A 24,284-nucleotide genomic window follows, 5' to 3' on the forward strand; every position below is an offset into this window, starting at 1 on the left:
CCTCCAATTGAAATGGTTGATAAAAAAGAAGAGTAATTGAATGTAAAGACACTGTAAGATAGGCAGGTGCAATGGATAGAAGGGAAGAAAACTGGGCATAAAATAATTCACATTTATGTTGTCTAACCAAACAGAATAGCAGGACATAATTTCACATATATGATGGCTAATTAAACAGGATAGCATGACACAATTTCACATGTATGATGGCTAACTAAACATGATAGAATGACATACTTCAAAATATGATGACTATGTAAACATGATGACATGATGTAACTATACGATGTGTCTATTAAAGTGGTTGGCATGCCATAAATCACAAACATGCCATCGATGGAAACATGATGCCATGATATAATTCACGGATAGAATGACATAATTCAAAATATGATGACTATGTAAACAGGATGACATGATATAACTATATGATGTCTTTAGAAAATGGGTTGGCATGCCATAATTCAGATACATGTTGTCTATGTAAACATCATGGCATGATATAATTCAAATATATGGTTTACATACTAAGAAAGTGAGCAGAGGGAAATCGCATATATGATGTGTCAACTAAGGAGATGGCATTCAATATTGTGTATATGATGTAAAAACTAAGCATTGCAATACAACATATGCATGATATGAGTAATATAACCCTGCCAAGTTTGAGCATACACCTCAGGGGGATAATCGGACTGGTCATCTGCCTCTGAATCCCCCTCTGAAGAGCTATCTGTAACTAGCAAGATATCTGCTTTAACACGTAGCATTGTCTGCTCTGAAGACCTTGGTTTCACTCCAGATTTCTCCATCACCAATTCCAATGGCTGATGCACAGGAAGAGCAGTTGAATATACAAACATTGTCGACAAATGCAACGAGAAATACAGAAAAAGGACGGCATGATATAATTCACATATATGACGCTTGGCTAAAACAACATGGCATTGCGTAATTCACATATATAATGCCTTGCAACAAGATAGCATTGCATAATTCACATATATGATGTCTTGCAACAAGATGGCATTGCATAATTCACATATATGGTAATTAGACACTAAACAGGTGGCATTCACACAAAGCATGTCTAAACTAAGAAAATGACATAGCAATGCAAGATAGCATATGCACGATATGGGCAACATAACCTTGCCAAGTTACAGCATGCACCTCGGGGGGGGGGGGATAGGACTGGTCATCTGTCTCTGAATCCTCCTCTGAGGAGCTATCCGTAACCAGCAAGACATGCGCTTCGTGAGACAACATTGTCTCCTCTGAAGACCTTGTTTCCACTCTAGATTTTTCCATGACTGTGCCGAATGGCTGATGCACAGGAAGAGTAACTGAATGTACTAAAATTGTTGACAAATTTAACACGTAATAAAAAAATGAAGGCATGATATAATTCACATATAAGATGACTGGCTAACCAGGGTGGCATTGCAAAATTCACATATATGATGCCTGGCTAAACAAGATGGCATTGCATGATTCACATATACGATAAAGAAACTAAACAGATGGCATTCACACACAGCATGTCTAAAATAAGCAGATGACATATTTGATGTATAAAGCAAGCAAGGCAAGGCACCATATGCATGATATTACCAACATCAGCATGCCAAGTTAGAACGAAGACCTCAGGGGGTAAATAGGAGTGGTCTTCTCCTTCTGAATCTTGCGGCGTTCTGGGAATGGGGGTCCCCCGACTTGCTTGCATGCGGCCCACAACGCGGCTCCACCGACGGCCATATACAGCCCACCTTCACCAGCAAACATTTAAGACCCTCGCGAGGGGACAAGCCTCGTGAGGCGGACGACACAAGACATCTTCGAGCGCAGCCTCACCAAGCTGGCTCACGAGGGTTGGAGAGATCAAGGCAAGGGACACCTCGCGAGGTTTCTGTGACGCAAGCCATGACGACTGGAGCCAGGCGGGCGCCAGCGTGCGCAGTGTCCTCGTTTCCTCTTTGGTGCTAAAGAGGCAAGCGCAGGCGAGGAGTCCCGAGGCATCACGCAAAGGTTTCCATATCAGTGCAACGAGACCAAAACCAACAGGACAGCAGGCGGAGGTCACCGTGGAGCCCAAGACGGCGTCACCACCAGAGACTTCGGCAGTAGAAGACTACTTTTGTCAGGATAATTTGTACTAGTTGTCTCCCTTCGAATTTGGCCATTGTGGGATCCCTTCCCGCTCAATATTTGGGAAGAGGACCAGGGCCTCTATAAATAGGAGTAGTCACCACAGTAGGGGGCGATGGATCCATAGGGAGACAGGGAGAGGATTCAGTTCATCCTCAACCACACAAGTTCGCCGAGCACAAGAACACCTGTCCTCTGGAGGCTGTTCTTCCCTTATAACTGTTCATCCTCAGCCCAAGAGTCAATCCACCACACCACACGGGAGTAGGGTATTACACCACATCGGTGGCCCGAACCAGTATAAACTCTTGTGTCTCTTGTTCTTTGGGTTCGTCGAGCTAGGCCGTGAGATCATGATGTGTGCGAGCTAGAGGGGGGAGAGATCTTCGTGCGCACCCCAGTGTTCGATCCTCAAGGGTTTTGCCACAACCCGAAATCCGATATTTGGCGCTCCAGGTAGGGGTGCGTCGGAGCTTCTCTTCCGCCAGTTGATCCACCTACACTCCATGTTCCGATGTTCGGCGACCCGAGGACCAACACCGACCGCTGGGCAGCTTGGCCGACCCGGGCGGCGCCATCCACCCAAGAAGACCTCAACCCTACGCCCCATGCGGCACGTTCACCGCCAAACGCTGCGGGGCGCGGGCGGCGCGGTCAGACGCCATCCACCCTTACTCCACGACAAGTGCGGGCTGCCGCAAGGGCCTCAAGCTACGCTGCGGCCATGGTGCCACACACCCGACGTGAACAATCAAACATGAGGGTAGCACTCACGGTGGCTCGGGAACTGCTACGATGTCGGCTGATGGAGAGCGGCCGGGATGCATTGCTGGAGCGCGTCGCCTAGCTACTAGATGCCACAGCCTTAGGAGCACCGCCCTTCTGCTCCCTACTTACGCCTCAGGCCATGGCCTGATCGCACGGTAGGGCTCGCCGCGCCCGCGTGCCCCTGGGCGCGCCAGGAGGTTTCGTCGACACCGGCGCGACTAGCAGCACCAGACGCCCAATCGCGCCCGCGCCACCTCCGATGAGCGCGGGCACAAGCGTTGCCACCCGCGGCCCCAGCGGAGTGCCGCCCTACCATCCTTAGGGCGGCGCGCTAGGCCTGGCAATGTGGAGCTTGGGGCACTTCAGCGAGGTCTTCGAGGTGACGGCCTCGGAGGCCTACATGCCCCGCATGATGGAACAGGAGTATGCGCTGGAAGACGACCCTGGCTTGTTCCTCGAGCCAGGCTGGGAGGAGGAGGCACTAGAAGCTGAGGCCTTCCAGGAGCCCCCCGGGAGCCTTGCCAACCATGCTGGTGACAATAGCTATAGGGTACGACTAATCTCTCAGGAGCAAGCTTACGCTAACCATGGGTCACAGGAGGATCAGGTCATAGCGGCGGATGGTGGCCCTAGCTCAGCGGCCTCCCTTCCACTAGGAGGAGCGCACTGGGGGCTCTAAGGAAGGAGCCGGGAGCAAGGTCCCTCCCCGCATCGCGCGGAGAAGGGCGTCCCCCGGAGGTAGGCCCTCTGCTGGGGAGGTGCTGGTGAGCCTTCCCCCGGGAGAGGACTCGTGGTCGCCGAGGGCGCCGCAGGCGTCCCCTTTGCCCCTTGGCTTCGTCTTGGTTTTCAGACGCACCCATGGTGGTCGAGGGTGGCGCAAGGCGGGGCCCTCATCCGGCGATATGAAGTAAGGCTCGCGCCTGTGAAGATCTTCGACCGTGACACTCTCACATAATAATGAGTGGGGCTGTACACGCCCGGGAGTCTCAGAAGTTCCGCCCTCGGGCCTCGGGGGCTCCCTCCCACGTCGTAGGGGCAGCACTTAGGTCCGCGCTGGTGAGAAGACAAGAAGACTAGACTAGGCACCGGATGCGTGCATTTGCTTTTAATCTCTTTTCTGTAGCCCTGTTTTCTGGCTTTGGATTTAAGTCCGAAGTTGAATTTTCATTGGTGTACGCGGGGGGTGCCTTTTCTCATTCGTGCGATTTCTTGCAATCTGGTTCCTTGCCTTGATTCGGAGTTCGCACCTACTGCCTCCCCCTCACGAGACCCCCGCGAGCGGGGGCTAGTCGCGGCGCGCACGTCCTTCCATGGCTGGCGCTTCCTTCTCACGAGGCCCTCTTGAATGGATCGGCAGGCCCCTTAGAAGCTCACGACCTCACGAGTCGGTCGGGAACTGGCCCTGACTAAGGTAAACTGCAGCAGTAAGCTCGCGCGAGACTCGCGAGCTCATAAAAACACGTCTCCAGCTTGGCCTAAGGAATAGAGGCAGTAATCTGTTTACATGAGGGGCTCCCGCTCCCAAAATGCTCTTACAACTTTCAGGGCCGTGCCCGAGCTTTCACATGCAGGGTCAATGACAAGGAAGCACGGTCCCAATCAGACATATCGCTCGCCACGTCCTCCGGTCACCCTCAGATGCGTCGCTGGCGTCGCCGTAACCATCGCTGGCATCACCGTCATCATCTCCGGGATCAACGTCACCATTGCCGGCGTCGCCCAAACCATCGTCGACCACGTCACCTTCATCCGCGACGACCACCACCACGTCGACCTCGGAGGAGAAGGCCCTGACTAGAGCATCCACATTGTCTTCTACCCAGTGCGCCAGGTCGCCCCGGATGGCCTCAGGCATAGGGGCAATGGTGGCGTCAAAATCGAAGTTGGGGTAGGTGTTCTGGAGCTGGCTGAAGACGTGGGAGAAAGCGCGCCTGAGCAGGCCGCAGATCCTCTCTTCAACAAGCTCATGAGCCCTCTCAGATCGATTCTCCAGGCATTTAACCACGTCGGTGAAGAAGAGGAGGTGACTGGCATAGTCGTTCGAGTGGGGATGAGGGGCATCTTCATCGCAGATGACACCCAGCGCCGCGTTGGCTCTGATCCTGAGGCTTTGGAGCATGGGCATGCTCGCGCTCCTGTGTCCTCCGCCGGAGCGGTTCCTCCCTGCTCTGCTACGCGAATGACTCGGCGCTAGCGACCTGCTGCTGAAGAGAAAGCAGCTCGGCACTGGCGGAAGCCAGCTTAGCTTCACTGAGATTAGGGTGGCTGCGGCGGCTTCCTCGCACTGTCCCGCCTTAGCCAACCCTGACTTGAGGGCAGTAGTCCTGCCCACAGCTTCGGCTTCCACGAGCTTCAGCTTTAGGTCGTACCTGCCCACAAGATCCGCCGAGCCTCGCCCAGCTGACGATCGGCCTCCTCCTGGGCCTTGGACTCGCACGCGCCGACAACATCCTCCGCCTGGGAGACTTGGCGCTCCCTCATCTCCAACCGCTCAAGCTCAAGGCTGCGCTCCGTAGCTTCTAGCGCCAGCGCTTCCTCGCGCTTCAGGATCTCTTCCTCCTCGGCATGCGCCCCCTTCATCGATGCTAGGGTGGCCTTGCTCGCCTCCACCTGCTTCTCCAAGGAGGCACTCCAGGCTTGGAGCTCCCACGCGCATTTCTCTGGGATCTCGCGGTGATGATCGGCTTCCCGGGCTTCTTCCAAGGCTCAAGCGCAGGCATCACACGAGGTCGCAAGAGATGCCTGGGCCTTCGCATTATCAAGCTCGCGCTGGTGGCACCCGAGGTTTATGGCCACCTTCAGCTTATGCCGCTCCTCCATTAGCCGAAGACCCTCAGCCTCGAGGCTCGCGTGTACATCCATGAGTTCTTCACCAAGTCGGCTCATTGCGCCCATCGCCTCCCAAAAGAGCTCGTGGCGGATGACACTCCATTCTTGTGCAAACTTGAGCGTGTGGCCGATTTCGTCCTCCACAGCGGGGGATGCCGACGGGATCCGAAGCGACTCGCTCCCCTTCCGCAGGGGGCTGGGGGCTGCCGCCCCCCCGGTCACCGACTGGGCTTCAGCAGGAACCCGGTTGAGTTGAGGCTCGCTACTCGAAGAAGAAACCAAGACTGAAGTCATCCAGCCGCCGTCTACAACTAGAGGAGGAGCCCTTGGCATGCTCGTCACACCCCTGGAGAGGCCACGAAGAAGAGATGGCAGGTGCGCGGGCTCGAGGCGCCAAGCTAGCGTGTCTGCCTCACTGGCTGACCTCGCGTCGGGGGCAGCATGCTGGCTTGGGACGCTCAAGGCCAGCGGGAGATTCGAGGCAGGAGGAGGTTGCTTCTCAGGGGGATTCGCAGCCTTAGTAGATGGGATCTTGAAGAGCCACCAGCAGGAAGGGAAGCAACACTTGAGGAATTACAAAGATAAGGTACTTACTCATCTATGGCAATGTACTTCCTCTATTTCAATGCCCGGAAGGCGCCGCTGCTGCAGCTTGGGGACCCCTTCCTTTTGTGGAGCACATCGAAGTCTACACGGAGCTGGCCGAAGTGTTGGACGTGGCGACCAGCGTAGGGCATGGCTGGTGAAGCGCCCGAGGAGGCGACCTTAGTAGCGCCTAGATGGGGAGAGCCATCGGGTTCCGCCTCGCGATGACCTCCTGAGGCCTCGGGAGCTTCGACCTTAGGAGCAGCGGATTGCGTCGCCCCCTCAACTGCCACCCCAGAGCGATAGTCATGGGCTCCACGAGATGGCGCCATAGGAGCCATAGGCGGCGTCGACACCTCGGCACCCGCGCCTCCGGCCTCCAATGGGGCTTGCCCCCTGCGTCCACTCTTGGGGCAAGTTCGGCGCCGGCGACAAGGAGGGGAACCACGGTGACGGGGTTCTCGCGGGACCCCTCAAGGTCGACCGGACGCAGCCCCCATTCGTCAAAGGGGGCCATCTGCCCCGCGAACTCCACCTTGTTTGAGCACCAGTACAAGAACATCCCTCCAGTGGCATATCGTCTTGCGAGGGGTCGCCGGCCAGGACCTCGAGCATCGTTCTTCGTGCCTCTAGCAGAAGCCTTGACTCCTGAAGCCTCATGCGATCCTGGCCAACTGACAGGTCCCACATTAGCTAGGAATGGCACTGGAGTTGGGCGACGTGGTGTTGGAGGAACTACTTCATCACCATGGGCGCGGTCAAGCCAAGGTCTTTCAACCTCTTCAACCAGAGCCAGACAAAGGCGAGGCAGGGGCTCCTAAGCTTCTCATGAGCCTAGCCGGAGGTGGGCACGGCCGGCGTCGATGGAGGCAAGAGCAAAGGATTGAGCGCTATGACATCCACATACAGCCACCGCGTCTGGAACCCGCTCGCAGATGGTGGGAGTTCAAAGTCAATCCCCGAGCCGGCCTGGAAGCTCAGGCACCCCGAGCATTGCCGGGGGTCGGTCAGGTGCAGCGAGAAGAAATGGCGCAGAAGGGCTACGGAGGGGGCGATGCCCACCATGGCCTCGCAGACAAAGGAAAAGACGGCAAGAAGAGCGACAGATTGGGGATCTAGGTGCAGCATATGAATCTGGTAGTGGGAAAGCATGACATTGAAGAAGGCGGAGAAGGGAGGGACCAGGCCGGCCCATAGGGCATCGATGAAGAATTGGACCTCAGTGGCCGTTCTATCGACAGAAGCTCGGGACGCAAGCGAGGCCATCATCCCTCCCCATTCGTTGAAGCTGGTGGTGAGTGCAGGGCAGACTTTGTCCATGGCCTCCTGATTGAGCACCCATGATTGGCCGACGGCGGGCTCAACGGCCAGAGGCTGGCTGGATGAGGACAGGGGCTTCTTCCCTTTCTCTGTTCGGTTCGGCGCCATGGTGATGGAGAGGACCGAGCTCAGGTAGGATTAGGAGAGGAAGATGAGCTTCGAAGAAGCGGAGGAGTCGGGGAGCGCGTTACCAGCAATGGGGTAATAACTGTGTCGGACACCTTGGCCGCCTAGCCAGCTGGATAACAAGGCTGCATGGGGAAGCAGGGCCACCCACGTCCAATCAATCGCCACGCGTCAAGCGGGGCCGCAGGCTGTTGGGGCCTGAGGGAGTCCTGGATTAGGGGGTGTCCGGATGGCTGGACTATACCTTCAGCCGGACTCCAGGACTATGAAGATACAAGATTGAAGACTTCGTCCCGTGTCCGGAAGGGACTTTCCTTGGCGTGGAAGGCAAGCTTGGCGATACGGATATTCAGATCTCCTACCATTGTAACCGACTCTAAGTAACCCTAACCCTATCCGGTGTCTATATAAACCGGAGGGTTTTAGTCCGTAGGACAACATACACATCAACAATCATACCATAGGCTAGCTTCTAGGGTTTAGCCTCTCTGATCTCGTGGCAGATCTACTCTTGTACTACCCATATCATCAATATTAATCAAGCAGGACGTAGGGTTTTACCTCCATCGGGAGGGCCCGAACCTGGGTAAAACTTCATGTCCCTATCCTCCTGTTACCATCCGGCCTAGACGCACAGTTCAGGACCCCCTACCCGAGATCCGCCGGTTTTGACACCGACATTGGTGCTTTCATTGAGAGTTCCTCTGTGTCGTCGCCATCAGGAAGGATGCCTCACACCGTCTTTAAAGACGGCACCGTTGCTAAGGGAGCTTTGGCTGTCGGCCAAACCCTCCGGCTAGGTGGTTTTCTTATGACCTCCTGTTCGGCTTCTGCGCCGACGATGACCTCTCGAGCCATCGAAAACAATCTTCATGTCAGTTCGGAACTCGCCGAGCAGTTAGATCCAATGGAGCTTTCTTCCATAAATGAGCTCTTGGATCGCTTCGCCGCCCTGGGAGTCGCTATGGATTACGACCAGATTGGGCCTAAAACCGATCTGAGAGAGATTAACTCTCCCCAAGTCACCCATCACGTTGCCGTGGTGGACGGACAGTGCGGCGACCCTTCGTATATCTTAAGGACTCGCTACGTTCGGATTCCCGATCCCTCCAAGCCGGATACCCGCGGAGGGGAGGATATCACTCAAGACCTAAACTTAGAGTCAGGCGACGGGCTGGATTCAATGGACAACACCCAGGGATCCAAATTTTCGAGTTCAGAAATTCCTCGGCCTTTGAGCCTCAGACAGGGTGAGGCTTCGGATTTAACTCCACCCACCCACCCCAACATAAGCGATCTATCCAAAATCAGGCAAGAGCCCGACGAAACAGTACATCATTACTGGGCTAGATATCTCCTGATTAAGAACAGGCTAAGGGACTGCCACGAGGAAGACGCAATCTTAATCTTCTGCAATAATTGCACGGACAAGGGAATACTCAACGCCATAAGTCGCCGTGATATCACACGCTTCGCTGACTTTGCGTCCATTGTACAAAAGTATTGTGTGATGGAAAGCGCCTGGAAAACCAAAATAAAATTTTGGGACAATCCGGCCCTAAATACAAACCCAGTCCGAAATAAAAGGGTGCAGCATAACCAGACACCCAGGTCAAACACCAAAAAGCAAAAACCCTCTATAGGGCATGGAACCGTACTGGAAGGATGGCTTAACGAACCCTGTAAAATTCACAGTACAGAGGACGCCACACCAACTCACAACCTTAGAGCATGTTGGATACTCCGGCAGGTGGCCAAAATTGGCGAAAACCTCCTAATTCCCGAGGCCACAGAAAGCCACCCCAGAGACACCCATACGTTATTAACAGTCTTCGAGACTTTCGCATCAAATAATATGCGAAAAAGGACACTCCGCGGCCTTGCCGAAGTCTACCAAGTAGCAACAATAAACCCATGGAGTGACACGGCTATTACCATTAACGCCAGTGATGAACCTAAATTCCGAACAGCCCGAGCACCAGCCGCATTGGTCCTCAGCCCAATAGTGCACGGCTTTCGTCTTACCAAGGTACTCATGGACGGCGGCAGCGGATTGAACCTCATTTACGAGGAAACCCTTCAAAAAATGGAAATAGACTGGAACCGCATTGAGCGAAGCACCACAACCTTTAGAGGAATAATCCCCAGTCGGGAAGCGCACTGTACAGGAAAAATCACACTAGATGTGGTGTTCGACATGCCAGATAATTACAGGTCCGAAGAGATCACGTTCCATGTGGCTCCGTTCAGCAGCGTTTATCACGCTCTGCTAGGGCGGGAAGCATTTACAATCTTCCAAGCAATACCCCATTACGGGTACATGAAGCTCAAAATGACCGGGCCCAACGGGATCATCACTCTCGCTAGTGAACCGGACATAGCACTCCGCGCCGAAAACAAGACAGCTGCACTGGCCCTCGAGGCACTATGCGAAGCCCTAGCGGCTGAGGAACTGACTGCGCTGCACTCTATGGTGAATAGGGACGATGTGGTACTCGACAAAAGATCCAAGTCCACCTCCTTTAAACCGGCGGATGAAATAGTCAAATTCCAAGTCCATCCAACGGACCCAAATAAAATAGCTTCCATCGGGGCATAGTTAAACCCTGATGTAGACGCCGCACTGCGAGATTTCCTATGAGAAAACTGGGACATTTTCGCCTGGCACCCTTCAGACATGCCAGGAATCCCACGCAGACTGGCCGAGCACAGCTTAAATATCCAAACAGGATTCAAACCTGTCAAACAGGCTCTTCGGCTTTTTCTCCAACCTAAGAGACAGGCTATGGGAGAGGAGCTAGCAAAGCTATTGGAGGCCGGATTCATCAGAGATATAAAACATCCGGACTGGCTAGCAAACTTGGTGATGGTACCAAAGAAGGACAAATCCTGGCGCCTGTGCGTTGATTTTAAAGACCTTAACAAGGCTTGCCCAAAGGACCCCTTCCGCCTCCCCCGCATCGATCAAATTATTGACGCTACCGCAGGACACGATTCATTGTGTTTTCTCGACGCATATTCCAGTTACCATCAAATCAAGATGGCAGAATCTGACCAATCCGCAACGGCATTTATCACACCATACGGCCCATTCTGCTTCAACACAATGCCCTTCGGGCTCAAAAACGCCGGCGCAACATATCAGTGAATAATTCAGACATGTCTGGCAAGCCAGATCGGCAAAATAGTGGAGGCATATGTAGATGATGTGGTCGTCAAAACAAGACATGTTGAATCTCTAGTAGACGACTTGAGGCTCACATTTGATAACCTCCGAACATACGACATCAAGCTCAACCCGGAAAAATGCGTTTTGGGCGTTCTAGCCGGAAAGCTCTTGGGCTTCATTGTATCCGGTAGAGGAGTCGAAGCAAACCCAGCCAAGATCCGAGCTCTGTCGCAACTGGATATCCCAGAGGATCTCAAACAAATACAAAAGTTAACCGGATGCGTGGCGGCTCTAAGCCGCTTTATCTCCCGCTTGGGAGAAAAGGCCCTACCCCTTTACCGCCTCCTTCGGCGCACCGAACACTTCGAATGGACGGTTGCAGCCACGGCCGGACTCGAGGAGATAAAAGTCATACTTGCAACAAACCCAGTCCTGGCCACGCCAAATATTGGCGAACCAATGCTATTATACATTGCAGCAACACATCAGGTTGTAAGCGCAGTGCTCATCGTCAAACGAGAAGCGGACCGACACAGATTCCCCCTTCAAAAGCAGGTCTATTATGTGTCCACTGTCCTCACTCCTTGCAAATCACGGTACCCGCATTATCAAAAGATCGCGTACGTGGTATTCATGGCATCCCGGAAGCTACGACACTACTTTCAAGAGTGTTCAATAACAGTAGCCTTGGAAGTACCACTTAATGATATTATAAACAACCGTGACGCAATGGACCGGATTGCAAAATGGGCCATTGAGCTCCTCCTGTTCGACATAACTTATAAGCCACGGTGAGCCATCAAGTCGCAAGGCTTGGCCGACTTCGTCGCAGAATGGGCGGAGGCCGAACTCCCTAAAGAGTATGGCACATATTCAAATTGGATCATGCATTTTGCCGGCTCCAAGATGTTGGCCGAACTGGGGGCTGGCGTCGTTTTGAAGTCCCCCACAGGAGACACAGTTCAATACGTACTCCAGATTATGTACACGGACTCCAACAACGCAGCCGAATATGAGGCCCTTTTACATGGTCTCCGGATGGCAGTATCCATGGGCATTGAACGCCTAGAGGTGCGTGGGGACTCGAACCTCGCAATATCCCAAATAAATGGAGACTTCGATGCCAAGGATCCAAAAATGGCAGCTTACCGCAACGCCATCCTAAAAATGTCAGCTCGGTTCGAGGGGCTTGAATTTCACCATATAGCCTGGGAAAATAATCAGGCGGCAGATGTCCTGGCACGCATCGGCGCAAAACGCGATGTAGTCCCCCCCAACATCTTCTTGGAAAGGCTGTTCAAGCCATCCGTAGTATGGGAAGGGGAGCCGAACAATTACACCCCGGACCCAACTGCACTGCCCGACACCGAACATTCTGACACAATCGGAGGCTCTGCCAATGAAATAACACCTTCAGCCCACATAATAATGGCTATCATCGCCCCGTGGACAGAACCATTCCTCGCCTACCTCACTAGGCAGGAACTCCCCGAGGACCAAAATGAGGCACGCTGCATAGTGCGGCGATCCAAAGCCTACAGAGTCCATGAGGGAGAGCTTTATAAGAAAAGCACTACCGGAGTCCTTCAAAGGTGCATCTCCGAAGAGGAGGGGCGGAACCTCCTGGCTGAAATTCATGCCAGACTGGGCGGTCATCACGCTGCAGCTCGATCCCTTGTAAGCAAGGCCTTCCGTACAGGCTTTTATTGGCCGACGGCCCGGGCAGACGTTCAGGACTTAGTCCAACGATGCACCGGTTGCCAGCTCTTTGCAAACCAAAGCCATATGCCACCCACCGCCCTCCGAACTATCCCCATTACTTGGCCCTTCGCGGTCTGGGGGCTTGACATGGTTGGACCCCTTAAAGGCGGCACCCACAAGCAAAAATACTTACTGGTCATGGTGGATAAATTCACCAAATGGATAGAAGCCAAGCCTGTAAAGACGGCCGAATCCGGACCGGTGATAGACTTTATATCCGGGGTCGTACACCGTTACGGCATTCCCCTCAGCATCATCACTGATAACGGCACGAAGTTCACGGCTGACAAGGTAAAACTCTGGTGCAAAAACATGGGCATCAAGCTCGACTATGCTTCTGTCTATCACCCACAAACTAACGGCCAGGTCAAACGTGCAAATGGTCTTATTTGAGCGGCATTACACCCAGATTAGTGTGGTCCCTCAAGGAATCTAACACGCACTGGGTAGAGGAGCTCGACTCCGTACTCTGGGGGCTGCGGACCACGCCGAATCGCACCACCGGATACACACCATTCTTTATGGTGTACGGCGCAGAGGCAGTTTTGCCCTGTGACATAATTCATGACTCACCTCGAGTGCGCATGTACGAAGAAAGAGAAGCCGAGCTCGATCAGCAGGACAGCTTAGACGCATTGGAGGAGGAGCGTGATGTGGCAAAAGCCCGTTCCGCATTCTATCAGCAGCAGGCTCAAAGATACCAAAGCAGAGAAGTACGAGCCAAAAATTACAACATTGGCGAATTAGTTCTACGACTACCGGACAAGAAAAAGGACAAACTCAAGCCCAAGTGGGAAGGTCCCCTCATGATTGACCAAGTCCTGACTGGTGGAGCGTACCGCCTGCGAGATGCATCAGATAACCAACTCGAGCCGAACCCATGGAACGCAGCCCGTCTCCGAAGATTCTATGCCTAGCGCCGGACTCTATGTCCGTCTCCTTCCTCTGTCCATTTTTTATATATTTTCTGTCTTGCATTTCTCTTCTTCTCTCTCTCTCTCTCTCTTATAGCCCTTAAAGGCTCATAAAGTGACGCGCCATCCGCGCTCATTAAACCTGGGGGCTTCTTTAAACAGAAGCTTATTCATACGGGCTTCATGCCCAACACATTCGTCACACTTCCGCATGTACCTTTTATTAACCATTATACGCATCGATATGACTTAAGTTTTGGCCAAGCTGGGTTTCCTGGCTCCTGTGCTTACCCCTAGGTTCCCGATTGTTCGGCTAGGTGGTAAAGGGAGCACCTCTGCGATTGTTACTACCGGGTCAGCCGGACGTGTACCTCCGATTGGGTGAAGCCGAAAGCTAGCGTTCTTAAGGGAATATTCGGTCGGTGAACTAAAGATGATCTTTTTTATTTTTATCTATACACCCCTAGATGTTTTTCCTGCGTTTCTTTTCACAGCATGGACATGCACCTTAGGTCATGCCTCCCAGGGAAAGGAACCCCTAACGGAACTATTCTCCCTGGAAGATGTTTCTTACTAACATGTAATATAACATAACTAGTGGGGCACTTGTCTGTTCACGGACTAATGACCCCTACGCCTGATCTCCATGCATTCCCCGGTTCCTATATAACAGCATGGGAATTTGGACACACTTCGGACCGTCAGGTCCCGAGGCTGAAGCGAAAAGGTCGGCCATGAAAAATGATCTACAATCCGGCTAGAAGGCATTATAAATGTCAACTAAATTACATAGTCATTTTGACTGATCGTATTCCTCTTCAATATCATCTAACAGGCTGTCTAATTTACAGTCCTGCTGGGAATACTTTGCGGCCAACTCTACTTGGCCGTATACTAAGCTTACAGGGATCTCCTTCCCATCGGGCCCTATAGGACCGACCTCGGCCATGTGGTTGGGGTCAGCCTTTGCATACCGCCTCTTCACCATGGCCCAGGCCTCCCTAACGCCTTGACAGCAGGCTGATATCTTCCACAATCGGAAGCACCGCCGTGCTCCTTTTAGCTTCTCCGCAAGCTCTCCAAGACCTTCGGGCATGGAGACGGATGGCCACAGGGCCTGGGCGACACCTCGCATCGCCTGCTGAACTCGATCGAGCAGTTGCGAGAGCTCGGGAAGAAGGTCACCCGTAGAACCGGGCATCTCCTCTGTAGGACGGCCTGTCAGCACACCTACAGACATTGCTCTGTTAGTCGACTTCCCCGCCGAACTTTCTTTCAAAAGGTTCGTTCAAGCACTTACTAAATATGCCGCGCCGAAGCCGTTGATTCTCCTTCACGGAGTCTAACAGCTGGGCACGAACATGTTTCAGCTCGACGCCCAGCTTGGTGTTGGCATCTCGGAGATCGTTCTGCTCCCCCATCACTTTTAACAGCACCCTCTCACCAGCCTTTAGCTGGCGTAGGAGGCGTTGCCTTTTCGGATCCAATCCGGCGCCATCTGCAATTTCATTTGTCAGATTCGCACCAAAGCCGTGCTTCGCAAAATACTTATCTTCCAAAGTGTATTTTACCAGAGGGGGCCTCCTTAGGCTCCCCTGCCGCGGCTAGTGCGGCCTCAAGTTGGGCTTTGCACTCTTCCAGCTCCTTGGACAGTAGGGAATTCTTTTCTGTAAGAACCTGCATAACAAATAATCCTTAAATCAGTTATTTTAACTGTTTCAAGTCTCGGGGGCTACTGGTATATATATAATTACCAAAATTTTCTTACCCGTATGTCTTTTACATATCGCTCCGTGGCTCTAGTTAGACCATTTTGAGTGGCACGGAGGTATGCATCTCCCGACTTAAAGGCATCTAACGCCTCTTGGGAGAAACAAGCGTCGCGAAGAATTGTCCATCGACGCCTGTGGTTCATGGGACTCTCCACCTCAGAGTTGGTGGCAGACAACCTGTCCACATCCTCCATCGGAGGAGCGTCCGATGCGCGCCTTGTGTTCGGCCCCGCTTCCGGGCCAGGCTTTGGAGCCTGGCTGGTGGAGGCGCGATTGGTGGTCTCTCCGAGTATAGTTCGGCGAGGTCTCTTTGTCCTGAAGAGGGCACAAGTGTTAATATGCCCTGAAGGTATGACACCTGGGATAAGGGGGTGCACCATACCTTTGCACTGACGCCCCGGTCCGGACTGCACCTCTTTTCTGCCCACGGGGCCCTGCGGCCCCTCGTTGGCTTGTCGCCGCAGGTTCGGCCTCCTGTTTCTGGGAGGCCGGGATTAGCCCTGGATAATCGGCCGTAATGGCCACCAGGGCGTTGTCCTTGCCCAATTGATGGAACACTCCATCAATCAGATCCACCGAAAGCTCCGGATCCTCTTGCGAGTCTGGGTCGAGGGACCGTCCTTGGTCCCCGGGTTGTGGAGGAGGGCTATTTATTTCTTTAACAGCCTGGCGCAGTTCCTGCGTCGAAATCACTAAGATTACATATTTAACAATGGGGATATAAAACGGATGGGCAAGATGTGATCAATCACCGAGCTTGGAGGATTGTACATGGAAAATCCACCCTTTGGGTCTACACGGAGAAAATCCTCCTCTTCTCCCTTGTACAAAGCGGACAAGGTCTTTATTAGAGCCGCAGCCGAATCCGGCCCCTTACGGCCGTAGCGGGTGGTGTCATCCTCCCCGTTGAAATCCCACATGGGGTGGCCTCTATACTGTAGCGGCTGCACCCCTCGCATGATGCATCCAGCCATGACCCCGATCGTGGTTAGTCCGGAATGAGCTAACAATCTTATCCGTCCCATCAGGTAAACAACGTCCCTGTCACTTTCCCTCTGAGGGCTCCGTGGGCGCCAGCTTAGGCGCTTCTTTAAGGGAGCATTGTTGAATTCAGGGAGGCCGATCCGGACAGGATTGGTAGCGGGACATCTTCTATGTAAAACCATTCCGAGGGCCAGTCTTCGGACGCCTTCTTTGGGGTTCCGGACAGATAGCCGGTCCTGGCGATGCGCCATACTTCGGCTCCACCCACTTGATACATAGACCCCTTCTTGGAACGGGGCACGAGGCAAAATAGCTCCCTCCATAGTCCGAAATGAGCTTCAACACCCAAGAACAGCTCGTAGAGGGCTACAAAGCCCACGATATGCAATACTGAGGCAGGCGTGAGATGATGTAGCTGGAGGCCGTAGAACTCCAGCAGCCCCCGGAGAAATGGATGGATTGGAAATCCGAGCCCCCTTATTAAATAAGGGACGAGGCACACCCGCTCTCCTTTGGAGGGATTAGGGGCGCTCTCCGCTTGCTCTCCGCCGTTATAGACGGCAAGACCGGCTCAAACCGGGATCATATAGGCCGGGGTGAGAAATCCCTTGGTCTGGAGCGTCACTAACTCGCTATGCGGGATGGAGCATCTTTCCCAATATCCAGGCTTAGGGCTGGAAGGGCAGGAGGAGGAGTCGCAATGGCTGGCCATGGTGGAATGGATCTTTGTTGAATGCGCTCTAATGAACACTCGCGAAGGGGGAAGGTGTGGTTTGGATCTAAATCCTCGTCTCCTTAAATAGGTCAGCTTGTTTACGCGGCTAGGGGTGTGAATGTAAAAACACACAGACCTTTCATATTCGTTTGACACGTGGGGAGCGGCCATTATTGGGCACAGAAGCCAAGGAGCGCAACATCTACAAGAAACTGGACTTTATTCAACAGGTACATGGAATTTGGAGGAGAACCCGCCTTGCAATGCCGAAGACAATCTGCGCGCCAGACTCATCGTCATTGAAGCCTGGTTCGGGGGCTAATGAGGGAGTCCTGGATTAGGGGGTGTCCGGATGGCCGGACTATACCTTCAGCCGGACTCCAGCACTATGAAGATACAAGATTGAAGACTTCGTCCCGTGTTTGGAAGGGACTTTCCTTGGCGTGGAAGGCAAGCTTAGCGATACGGATATTCAGATCTCCTACCATTGTAACCGAATCTATGTAAACCTAACCCTATCCGGTGTCTATATAAACCGGAGGGTTTTAGTCCGTAGGACAACATACACATCAACAATCATACCATAGGCTAGCTTCTAGGGTTTAGCCTCTCTGATCTCGTTGTAGATCTACTCTTGTACTACCCATATCATCAATATTAATCAAGCAGGACGTAGGGTTTTACCTCCATCGAGAGGGCCCGAACCTGGGTAAAACTTCGTGTCCCTTGCCTCCTGTTACCATCCAGCCTAGACGCACAGTTCAGGACCCCCTACCCGAGATCCGCCGGTTTTGACACCGACAGGGCCCGCGGCGCTCCGCACTTGCCCTTTGGTTTCGCCTCGAAGCCAAGTCCGAGCACGCCTTGGGCCCGGGGGCTACTGTTGGTGTTCTGGGAACGGGGTCCCCGGACTTGCCTGCCTGCGGCCCACAGCATGGCTCCACTAGCGGCCCTGTACGACCCATCTTCACCAGCAAACACTTAAGACACTCGCGAGGGGCCTAGCCTCACGAGGCGGACGACACAAGACCTCCTAGGGGGCAGCCTCACCAGGATGGCTCGCGAGGGGCGGAGAGATCAAGGCAAGGGACACCTCGCGAGGTTTCTGTGACGCAAGCCATGACGACTGGAGCAAGGTGGGCACCAGGCGGGCGCCAGCACGCATAGTGTCCTCATTTCCTCTTTGGTGCTAAAGTGGCAAGCGCAGGCGAGAAGTCCCGAAGCATCAGGCAAAGGTTTCCATATCGGTGCAACAAGACCAAAACCAGCAGGATAGCAGGACGAAGGTCACCATGGAGCCCAAGACGGCGTCACCACCAGAGCCTTTGGCAGGCGAAGACTACTTTTGTCAGGATAATTTGTACTAGTTGTCTCCCTTTGAATTTGGCCGTTGTGGGATCCCTTCCCGCTCAATATTTGGGTAGAGGACCAGGGCCTTTATAAATAGGACTAGCCACCACCGTAGGGGGTGACGGATCTAGAGGGAGAGAGGGAGAGGATTCAGTTCATCCTCAACCACACAAGTTCGCCAACCACAAGAACACCTCTCCTCTGGAGGCTGTTCTTCCCTTGTAACTGTTCATCCTCAGCCCAAGAGGCAATCCACCACACCACACTAGAGTAGGGTATTACACCACATCGGTGGCCCGAACCAGTATAAACTCTTGTGTCTCTTGTTCTATGGGTTCGTCGAGCTAGGCCGTGTGATCATGATTTGTGCGAGCTAGAGGGCGGAGAGATCTTCGTGCGCACCCCAGTGTTTGAACCTCAAGGGTTTTTCCGGAACCCGAAATCCGACAGAATCCCCCTCACAAAAGTTATCTTCCTCTTGATTACAGTCTAGAATGGGTGGAGGGGGCTGCCTTTGCGCCAACATGGAGCGACGTCTGCATGAAATTTAATTGCCATGCAAGGCTCGTCTCTTTTGCTCTACATGTTCAGTTCCATTGTGTACTATAACTGACATGCATAGGAATAAACCATAGTGAGATTATGTAAGGAGTGCATGCACCAATCCAGAGTGATGGTAGCAAACTATGGATAGACCCAAAACCAATGATAGCAGGCAGATAATAGCTTTAGTTAAAAAATACAGATAATGGCTCCTTTAATGTTTGTTTGCACCCAACATGAAACTCATAGTAGACACCCGAGATTAACCAGATAGTACTGATTGCTGCCCCAATATGTACCCCACAACCATTTAAAAACTCAAGTTTCGGCATTAGTTTGGACCTAACTCGGAGTCTAATAGGTGAACACGTCGATAAAGTAGAATGTCATCATATTAAGCGATGCATAACGTAAGCAGACACAGAAGAGTGCGACCTCTCTTGCGGACCCGTGTAGTCCTCAAGGTCATCTCTTAGTTGATGATGGTAATGTAGTTGTCGTGGCTGCCGGCCGCGGGGAAGAAGATCTGACGTGGCGAAAGATAGTTTGGAGAGCGGATCCCTGCTGTGGTGAACCCTTCCGTCGTTGGAGCAGCTGAGCTGGGGTGGAACACAACTCAACAGGAGCAGGACAAACCACACAAGGTTTTATTTGACACATATCTGTAACAAAAGTAATTGTGTAAGGGCTTGTTTGAATTTGAGGATTCTAACAATGCAGGCATAGGAAATAGACAGGAATATGATAGGACTGCACATGCAAAACAGAGAATTTAAAAACACAGGATTTCTGCCAATCTGGGTGTTTGGTTCACAAGAATTGGAAGATCACATGATGCAAAGAAGCATGGTGAGATTAAGTCAAACCACAAGAAAATGTACGGTTATAATGCTATGATGCTACTATCTCTTTGTCTTGTGCTTCATGAATAGGAATTTGAAAAGGAGTACACGTGGAAATTAAAAGTCCTACGGTTTTTCTTTCAAGGAGACACTAAAGGAACAAATCCTACAATTTTCATTTGCTCCATTCCTTTGAACCAAATGCATGAATAGTAGTACCATAGGAAACTTTCCAATTCCTATGTTTTTCCTTCACTTTTCCTTTCAAGCACTCGCGATTCTAGTAGGCAGGCTTGAGCAAGGAAAGCCTACACTCAAAAAATGTTTTTGTGCTACTTCTACTACTTTGGACCCAGGCCACTTCCCTACTAGCTCAACTCCCAAGCCCACCAACAGATGCACAGCTCAAACGCGCAGAGATAAATAATGATGGCATTCAAGAGAGTCCTTCGCGGATAGCTAAGTTGCCTGGTACCTCACTTCTTGTCATATAGTAGGATAAAATAATCATATTTCACGTTACTACATGTGCTCAGTGGACAATATATATAACATGCATGTAGAGTAAAAAAGAGATGCAACAAGTGTACAACCTCTTTGGCAAAGCCATGTTGATCTCAGCGTGATTGGGTTGGTTGGTGAGGATGCTTCGGCTGACTTAGCTGTCGGAGGAGGCGAAGAAGATCATAGGCGTTTGGAGATCGAGCCCGGGGTACTGCTCCGCTGTGATGGAGGGTTTCTTCGTTGGAGCAGCTCCGGTGAGTTGTACGACACCGAGGCTGAAGCAGGACAAGAGAGACAACGTTAACCTGAGTGGAATTCTAATAGCATCTCCAATAGATGAAGTAAAATACATAACCATAAAGTGCTAGATGTAAAATACATCAGCCGCCCATCTCTGAACTTAACTGTCGAAACTGAATTTAACTGTCGGAACTGAACTTAACTGTTGAAACTGAATTTTGCTATCGAAATTGAACGCACTAGTAGCAGAAAAGCAGTAGCGGCAGCGCATGCGGGAGCTGGGGCAGCTGGTCGTGTAGCAGTTCATATTCAACCTCCACCCCCCTGAGTCGCCAGCCACCACCGGCCAAACTGCGGCCCCCTCCGCCCGCGGCCGGCGGTGCGCCACCCCACCCGCCCTGAAACCACTCCCCACCGCTGGTCTGCCGCCGCCCGACCATCCCTCTACCCCCCCCCCCCCCCCCCGTGCTGTGCTTTTTCTCCGGTGATCCCCACGCCACCGCCGGCGACCACCGCCCCCACCCTGAACCCTAAGATAGATAGTGGGGTACCTCTCCAGCAAGCCCCCCTCCTTGCTACGGCTGGTTCTTCCTTAACTCCGGCGATCCCCCCACCCCCTGAAAATTGACTGACCCAAAAGTCAATTCAGTCGACTGAAGTATAGCCAAATCGGAGCAGCATCGCAAGCAAGAGCAAGAGCGAGAGCAAGAGCAAGAGCCATAGCAATAGTAAGAGCAAACTAGGCAGGGGACCGCCAGCAAGAGCAGACCAGCATCGCGAGCGAGAGCTAAAGCAGCAGCTGCTCCTATTGATGTGGACGTTGCCGCCGAGGGAGCGACACTGTGGAGGAAGTGACCGGCGACGCCGCCGTGGATGGAGCCGTGCCATGTCGGCTCGGAACCGAGCGCCGACAACACCGTGAGATCGAATGAAGAAGAAAATGTGGCGATTGGTGTACAACCTCTTTGGTGGCGCCGATTAGGCCTCAGCTTCATCTGAGGAAACGATGATGATGATGCTCTTCCGGTGGTGCAGGTAAAGACGACGGTGTGGGAATGGAGGTGGTGCGAAAGACGAGGGGTACGTCGGGGCAGCTCCTTGGAGGTCGAGGACACAGTGGCTGAACCGGTGGGACAACGAGATCGACGACGGATCCTCATCCGGTACGTTAGATGAGGGACGTCTAGGTGTTCCTGTGGATGACGTCGTTGGGGAAGAGGCTCTGACTGGGCAGCAGTGAGGTGGAGGACGGAGGAGGGTGGGGTTTCATGGCTGGAGCGGAGAGGTTATGGCGACCTGTGATTTTGAATGGCGAAAAGGAGGCGATGGGAGGGGGAACCATGGCTTAGGGACGCGCTTGTCTAAAATGTGGGGTAAGTTACAAAAGTACCCCCACCAATTTGAGCTAGGCAGTTCTTTCGGTTTAGGGGTATCACGGGCATTTCGCGTGTCGGGATTTCGTAGGAGGTGGGAGTTTTCGCACGTGTTCTAATTTTGGGATAGCAAGGCGCGGGTTGAGATGGAGGGAGTTTTCTAGGCACAACAAGACAAAGATATATCTTAAATCTTTCGGGGTAACAAGGTGAGGGTTGAAGAGGCGGGAGTTTTGTAGCACGATAGAGTGAGATGCTAGGTTGAAATTTCGGCATAACAAGGCGCGGCTTGAAATTTCGGGAGAACAAGCTTAATGTGTACCCAAAAAAAGACAATTCGCACCTCATGACTAGAGAGAGCCATGTCCCGTTTTACTATATTACTAGAAATGCATTCAAATACAACAAAAAATCTAAAAGAATCGGGATAACATACATAACGTGTACAGTACCAAAACAATTTGCACTTCCCTCAACAATAAAAAAACAATGTGTCTTGTCTAGCATATGGACTAAATTTGAGTACATTTTCCCTGTTTGAATGGGATTGTACTCGGGTTAGTTATACAACCATCTAAATATTATCTTCACAACACCTGACATGAATATAGGAGAAGTAAATTCCTATATAAATACGAACTACATGTACATATGATATCAAATTCAAATATATCTATCCATTTTATGTTGAATTCAAATCATAGTACATGTATGCTCTAGCTAGATGTTCGGAATCTAAACCATGTATGATACTATGTACAATATGTTTAACACGCACAACACACACACAAACACCATTTAGACTACTAAGGTACACGTGCATTGCACACATGGGATTTGGCAACCAATTTCTGAATAAATACCACATTATAGCATGTAAGCTTTGAGTCATATATGCATGATATAGATGTTTGTTTAATTCTTATAGTTCATTTCATTCAAAATCATCTAGTTTTATAAGAAAGATAATCTATTTTAATTTTCATGGATTGTGCATTGTGAAGCATAAAGTAAAAAACAAATAATGGCAAATCATGTAGAAAAACATTTGGGCAATTTTGATACGGAAGATTCTAGAACAAAGAAGAAGTTCTTGTGTTTTGAGATTTGTGCATTATGTTTAAGTCCAACCATGGATTCTTCTAGATTGTACATGTGGGAAAATCTGGTGGAATCTAGATGATATCCAACGGCCAGTAGTGCTCAAATTTGCCATCTCTGCACCATCGGATTGGCTTCATCCAACGACCATCTTTCAAAGTTAAAGTTATCCGCACACTATATAAAAAATATAAACTATAATATATAGGGGTATAGATATAGATATGTGATGCGAAAGCCACCCATCATCTCCGATTAGAATAGTGTGTCCATGCACGGATGCAATGTGGTCAAACGATGTCTGCCATCGATATCTCAAATTCAAATCAGTATGGCCTTGTTCAATGTGTATACAGTACAAGATGCTCGTTTCCAAACCACACCGCGCATATCTCAGTTATATTCATGCATGCATGGGTTTCAAACATCATGATCTCTTATTCAAATATTTGAATTCAACTTTACATTGATTATGACCTCACCTAGTCTTTTACACCCACACAATTGTCTTCTCTTTATAATTGTACCACTAACTTTCTCTCGTGCATGCATGCACACACGCTACTAGTTGGCATTATCCAGCGCACACATGCAATCTTTTTCTTCAGGTCAGTCTCCCATGCATGCACACACACACCTCCCCTTCTCCATCATATTGGGCATTCTTTATCTCTCACGTGCATGCGCAACGATCGATGTTCCTCTATGTGTGTGTATATATAGCAAGGTCTTTCATTGTTTTCCACACAAACCGATAAACCTATATATCTAGTGATGTCTCACCCTCTTTCCCATGTCCACATCAATCAATCTATACCTCTCTATATAGGATTACATAGCTAATACACCCACATTAATTATATATCCAACGTACCCCTCTCATCATCCATGCCTTCCGCTTCATCTCTCTGACACGCGCACAGTGGCGAAGACAGGGGCGACAAGGCCCCCCCTAAGATCACTATATATCGAGGCTAATATGAATGTGATCATTAGATAATTGCTGGTAAAATGGTTTAAGTTGATGAATTGGCCCTCCTCGTAAAGGATTAGCAATGATTGGCCCCTTAGCTCATTTATTTTTCATGGCTCTGCCACTGTGCACAACAGCACACGTTCTCGCCCCCTCTCTTTAAATATCGATCTCGCACTTGTTCACTCCTTCATAGTCTCCCTGCACTTGGCCCCTCGCACCATCTTCTAGCCCCCCACTGGATTTTGCCACATGTACAATCAAGCA

Source organism: Triticum urartu, chromosome 4A, assembly GCF_056163025.1.
Source record: "Triticum urartu cultivar PI428250 chromosome 4A, HENAU_Tu73, whole genome shotgun sequence".
In the NCBI taxonomy this organism is placed as follows: domain Eukaryota; kingdom Viridiplantae; phylum Streptophyta; class Magnoliopsida; order Poales; family Poaceae; genus Triticum; species Triticum urartu.